Here is a 7,131-nt window from a genome sequence, read left to right as displayed (position 1 = left end):
AATTAAATATTAATCTTTAAAATTCTTTGTATCAAAATACCTATTTGGATCCAAGTTTTTTTTACCTTTTTAAAATGTCCACCAAGTATGATAAAATATCTCTTCATGCTGTTCACATTTCCAACATACATTTCATGTGCCTTTATAAATTCTAGATAATTTCTCTGGCATCATATACCAGCCATAAATCATTAAATAAAATTCTCTTTGAGATCATAACACACCTCTGAATCCAGTTTTTCCAAACGCTAAGGGGGACAGACCCAAGAAAAATATGAAATTAATAGAGGATGAAGTAGCATTTTCTTCTTCTTCAGATTTCCTTGGATTACTGTCAATGAGATGAACCCAGATGGTTAGTATAGGATTTTGAAGAGAAAATCCATTTTTAGATTGTGCCTCATATGCTAAACTGATGAGATAATCAAGAATAATCTATCTCTTAGTTTAATGTATTTGTGTGATCATTGTGAGAATGATATCTACTCTAAAATTGCTTAGGGAGATGCATAATTGCAACTAATCCATAAAAATGTGGAATTGCCTATAGAGAGTTATTCAGTTCCTTCAGAGTGGGGGAAAAAGTTGCCCCATTTATTTCCAGAATTGTTTTCTCCTCCCCCACTGCCCTTACCTTGGACAGCATCTGACAACCTAATACAGGCATGTCAAACTCACAACGTCACGTGACATCGCGCGATGTATCACGACTTTTTCCCCATTGCTGGCAATGGGGTGGGCGCAGTTTTGGCATGATGCATCTGGCAGTTTCACATGTCTGAATAGAAGTAGGAAATATTTTACAAATTTGAGGCAGTTGTACTTTTAAAAATTTGGCCGACATATCCAAACCTTGGAACCTTGTGTATAGCTTGCAGTAAAAACCTATATCCTCTTCCCTTCTTGATTTTACATTTTTGCAGCCATCGTTGATTTCTGAAAGGTCTTATTTCTGTAGGGCCCCAAAGTGAAAGATCAGTGGATCTGAAGCTTTAACTTTGTCCTGAGTGGGTTTCACAGTCATTGGGCTTTGTAAGAAACTAGGCCTTTGGGAAAATTTTCTACCTCTTCACAACTGTAATATTCTGCCTCCCAATAACCATTGAGTTTTCTTAATATTAAAGATAAAGGGCTTATTAGCCCTTGCAACCAATCAAAAAAATATCTTGTAGAATACAAAAAATAGCTGCAATACTGCTGACTCAAAAGGAATCATGTAAATCAGAGGTCTCCAACCTTGACAACTTTAAGATTTGTGGACTTCAATTCCCAGAATTCTCCAACCAACCATGCTGGTCAGGGAAATTCTAGGAGTTGAAGTCCACAAGTCTTAAAGTTGCCAAGGTTAGAGACCCCTGAAGTAAATGACAGAAAGCACTAATAATTTCCATTACAGAAGTTAATGTGTTTCTGGTTTAAGTGCATACATATGAATGTGTTGCTAGAGCCCAAAGCTGCTTACCTCAGGCATTCATAGAAGTCCTTCTGAAACAAGTGGCATCTGCAAATATGTTTAGGATTATCCCTTAGATGGCCATCAAGAATTTATATGTAATGCCCTGAAAGGAGAGTATTGTATATACATAAATTCAAGTAAAATCCTTTCTTTGCTCAGTTCCACCCACCTTGCAAATATACAGTTTTAGAAATTTGGTTCTGTGGGGACTTGTACAGAGGAAAAGTCACATTTCCGGAATACTGCCCTGTGAACAATAAATTATTGTCACTCTGCAGTGACTGCTGATGAGAAATATTGATACCATAAAATAAGATGAAACCTTTAGTTTTAGTTTCAAATAGCTATATTTCCCCAAAGAACTCTTCAAAAATATTAAGGGGAGCACTGTTGGAAACGCTGCCATGAATTTCAATGAGATTTAGGTTCCATTCCCCAAAGTATTTTTGTTCACAGGAATCCTCTGAGAATTACCTGGGTTTGGTTTATAAGTCGTCTCTTCTAAATAGCCTTTCCCCCCTTGTCGAGAATGCTTTGATATAGGAGCCTACATTTGGGAGGTATGAGTGTGTGAGGGAACTTGGTAATCCATTGATTAGGGTCTACTTAGAGCCTGAAATTTTCCAGGATGTGTGTGGACATGCTGTTGGGGTACTATTGAAACATAGTCCAAGCCAAAGCTTGAAGCTGCAGCCCCTGTAGATGTCCAAATAATTTACTGTTAGGTCAAAATTTTCCACCACATTTTACAAAAGGCCAAATGTCCCCCCTAGAGCCATTTGGCTAGTAAAGCCATTGCTGAGTTACAAGCACACCAGATGGCCTTAGGCTGCTCATATTTTCTCATATTGGCTGGCTTTTGAGCTTGCGTGCATTTTACCTGTCTCTTTTTACAGAGGCCATCCCTTTTTCAGTCATTGATCACTGCAAAATCTGTACCCCTGATTTTTTTTTTTTTACAGGTTCATACCAAAATATTGTTAGTAAGATTTTCTAACATTGCTATTTATACTTCAGCTCCCTCCTAGAGTTTCTGGAGTTGAAAGGGATGTGCATTGTCCCTAGTACACATCCTAGAAAATATAGGCACGTAACCATCATGACACAATTTTATACACAACCACAGCTGGTAACATGAATTTGAATTATTGTATGCAATATATACATTACATTATTTATACTTGAATTATTATATACAACTATGTATACATTACATTATAACAATATAAACATGGTTTGAGTTATTATATACAACAATATACACATTACATTATAACAATATATACAGTACATGCATTTGAATTATTATATACAATAGGAATATCATTATATGTTCTCCAAGCATACAAATATATTAGGAGTATGGGACCATACTATTAGCCTTGTCCTAATATCACTATTCATTATCTTGATTTAAAAAAATACTTCCATGTGATGATAAGAAAACGGGCATAACATTTTCATAACTGTGTATGACTAGTGGCACCAAGTACATTGGGAAGGAGCCAATGGGAGTTACACATTCAGAGGTAATTTTAGCATGTCATCCTTCTCTTCCTCCATGCTCTATGCACACATTTTCTCAGGGGAGAATCTATAAAAAGAGTTCGTTTAGTGACCGTTTGAAGTTATAATGACACTGAAAAACGTGACTTCTGACAGTTGCAGCATCCCTATGGTCACATGATCAAAATTCAGATGTTTGGCAACTGTCACATATTTATGATGGTTGTAGCTTGCTGGGGTCATATGATCACTTTCTGCAACCTTCTGACAAGCAAAGTCAATGGGGGAAGCCAGGTTCACTTAACAACTGTGTTACTATCTTAATAGTTGCAGTGAGTCACTCAAGAACTGTTGCAAGAAAAGTTGCAAAATGGGCAAAACTCACTTAACAACTGTCTCAGCAACAGAAATGTTGGGCTCAGCTGTGGTCGTAAGTTGAGGATTACCTATATTGAGGATTGTTGAGGATTACCTATATTGTCAAATATATAGGTACCTATACCTATATATTTGACAACTACTTCACAACTATTAAAGGAGTATATTATTAACATACATCCAATCAAATTTTGTTGGACAACTATGGCATTCTTTCTATGCATAGAGATTGTAAATATGTTCATGTGAGTGTACAAATTGTATGTACCTTTCCAAAGGTATCTTTACATAAACTTTACACTGAATGGTTGTTCAGATACTCATTCTATGTGTTGAATTGTCAAGGGCTAGATTTTTGATATTTTTTTGAATCCTTCTTTTGGCTTTTAAATCAAGAGAGCAGGCTATTTCTGAGAAAGCCATGGAAACCAAGCAATATGGGCTGTAGTGCCACATCAAGACATTGTGCAGTATGTAGACCTTCAATAATTTCTGTGAAGAAATAGACTCCCTTAACATTATTAATTCAGCTAATCGAGGAATAATATTTTGTCTTATTACAATAAAGATAGGGATAGATAAAGATAGAGATAGATACCGCCATGTTGCACAGTCATGTGCAGGTTGTGATAACTATAAAAATGAACACTCCAGAAAGCAACACTACTGACACAGCAAAAATAATCAGAGAGAGAGAATGAGAGAACAAATTCACTTATCAGGCATTATGTGAAAATGATTTGAAAATACACAATGTTTAATGTTCAAAGCAAAAGAAAGTGGGAAAGTAACTGAGCATGAGATAGCTTTCAAGACATAATCATGGTATAAATAGGTAAATACGCATGGGAGCACTGTAAATGCACAAGTAGTTTGGTGCCAATAAAATGTGGAAGATAAAAATAAAATGCAATATAGCTGCAGAAGTATTTGTATAAATCATAGAAATGTACAGGAAGCAAAGCAGCTCTGTGTTCATTCCAGATGAAGTAATACAAGGAATATAATGCAGGCAGCAAAATATGTAGCCAGCAGAACTGAACCACAGTCCTTCTAGAGGTGACATTTTAGAAATGATATGATTTTATCTGCAAATGGGCAATGTGTAATACAAAATCATAAAAGTGGGATCAGTTGTCATTTTTAAAGGAGGCATGGTCTAGATTTTCACTGCCTTTATTCATATTCGGTTCTCAAAATCACATCCTTCTGAATCTAGATTGCTGAAGGTCTTCGGATGTATTGTTAGGGCTGCCTGCTGAACCATTCACTTTGGTGGCAGGAATTAATCTCTGTAACTAAAGTAAATTGCTATAAAGATCAGATCTGGTAGGAGAAGAGAAGGCAGAGAGAAAATTCCATTGCTTTTAAATATATGTAAAACTGTTACAAAGGCCACTTTTATCCAGTTTCCACTGACTAACAGATTACCAGAGTTGGACAGGACCTTGGAGGTCATCTAGTCCAACCCCCTGCTCAGACAGGAAACCGTATACCATTTTAGACAAATGATTGTCCAATCTCTTCTTAAGAACCTCCAATGTTGCAGCACACACAATTTCTGGAGGCAAGTCATTTTACTAATTAATTGTTGTGTCAGGAAATTTCTCCTTAGTTCTAGGATGGTTCTTGATCAGTTTGATTAGTTTCCATCCATTGCTTCTTGTCCTGCCTTCAGGTGCTTTGGAGAATAGCCTGACTCCCTCTTCTTTGTGGCAGCCCCTCAAATATTGGGACATTGCTATCATGTCATTCCTAGCCCTTCTTTTCATTAAACTAGACATACCCAATTCCTGCAACATTCTTCATATGTTTTAGCCTTCAGTCCCCTAATTATCTATGTTGCTCTTCTCTTTGCACTCTTTGTAGAGACACATCTTTTTTTATATTGTGGCAACCAAAACTGGATACAATATTCCAAGCGTAATCTTACCAAGGCATTATAAAGTGGTACTAACACCTCACAAGATCTTGATTCTATCCCTCTGTTAATGCAACCTAGGATTGTGTTGGCTTTTTTGGCAGCTACAGAAGACTGCTGGCTCAATGGGATCAACATGTATAAGTCTGAAGAATTTGGAATATATGAAAATTGCAGAAAACGGAAATAAACCATAATATCCAAACATCCACAGTAATATGGTAAACGATTTGCAACAAAACAAATCGTAAAGTCGAAGTTGAAATAATGACAGTAAGTAAAGATGATAAGATAAAAATATAGGTAAAAGGTAAAACTCCTCAGCAAGTTAGAATGCTTTCTGGAAGAGTTTGGTTCTGGGCATCTTCTTGAATGCCACCAAGAATGTCATTATATACATACGTACATATGCATTGTGTTTATTCATTCCTGGGACCAGAAGACAATACTGACAAGACTTCATTATATGGTTAGACAAACAATTACGGCCTGCTTTCCCTTGATCCATACCTCAAGGTTTAAAAGAAAAACTCTGGTTATGTGTGGGCCTGATAGGAGGCATGGTGGAGGCATGACTCAGAACGACAAAGGGAAGTACTGAATTGCTACTGTACTACTTTCTCCTCTATTCCACTCCTGAATCAGCCACCACCTCAGTCCCTAAGAGGTGACTGACAAGGGGAAGAGAGACCTAAAACTCATTCCACTGCTGCAGTAATAGTAGGGATGAAGTGTCCACATGACTTTCTTCCTTCTCTCCTGCCATAACCTGTAAGAGAAGGCTCAGTAACGATCTTTTTCATCTTTGGTGGCCATCTAAGAGCCTTCTCCAAGACCCAGCAATCTCTAATTTGCACTACTGCTTCATCACATAATTATGCTCTTCTTCATTAACCAGACCAGTATTTATTTATTTATTTATTTATTTATTTGATTTATATCCCGCCCTTCTCCTCACCGGACTCAGGGCGGCTGACAGCCTTATAAAACAACATTACAACAAATATCAATATCAATATAGTAGCAGCGAGTGTGACTATGAATGTTTGGGAGATGTGTTCTGTGGCTACCAAACCTTCTCAATGAACTTTGTAATTGTCAGCCTTCCTAGGCAGACTAGAGAGGAAACATGACAAGATGAGCTAATCCTACATTATTGTAAGTATGTTTCAATCCTGATAGCTCAAATCTCCGTCCATCTCTTTTACAGCCTGATAAGTTAGAAAGGTTCCATTTTGAGTTTTCTTTGCTGCCCTTTATGTAGTTATGGGCTATACCGTCTCTTAACTGATCATTTGTTAGGCGTCATCCCTTTCCCTCACCCCCCATCCCATCTCCCAAGGTCATCCCAACATTCCATTACAGTACTGGAGCTCCTTACATTTAGACCTCATTTAATCAGAAGACAGAGTGGATAGTGTAGAATCCCAAAGACAGCATTGACTGGGATTTCAGTTGCACAACATGACTTAAGAAAAAAAGATGATTTAACAGCATCGACTCCAGTAATTTGAGATTAGAATACTTCTCTTCAGGTTTTGAACTGAACAGCTTTCCGAATCCATATACTGGGTTGAACTGAATATCTTGCCAAACTGTCTTGCAGCAACCTTCTATAGCTGAATATGGACATGAATTTTATCTTACTTAATCCTTGTCCAGTGCCTAACTACTCTACCATGTTGGTTCTATTCATGCCTGGATAAAAAAGTGTGTTGTGCTGTTATGAAACTTTCACTTGAAAAAGCAAAAATATGAGCTGATTTAGGTACTTGAATATTATTGTATCAGTACAGCATAAAGTTATTTGCACTTCTTGACTCAGCAAATTCCTTGTACCGTAAGCGGCCACTCCATTATAACAGCTACA

Source organism: Protobothrops mucrosquamatus, unplaced genomic scaffold (assembly GCF_001527695.2).
Source record: "Protobothrops mucrosquamatus isolate PMUCROS unplaced genomic scaffold, P.Mucros_1.0 scaffold229, whole genome shotgun sequence".
NCBI classification, from domain to species: domain Eukaryota; kingdom Metazoa; phylum Chordata; class Lepidosauria; order Squamata; family Viperidae; genus Protobothrops; species Protobothrops mucrosquamatus.
Note: the sequence above shows the minus strand (reverse complement) of the source record.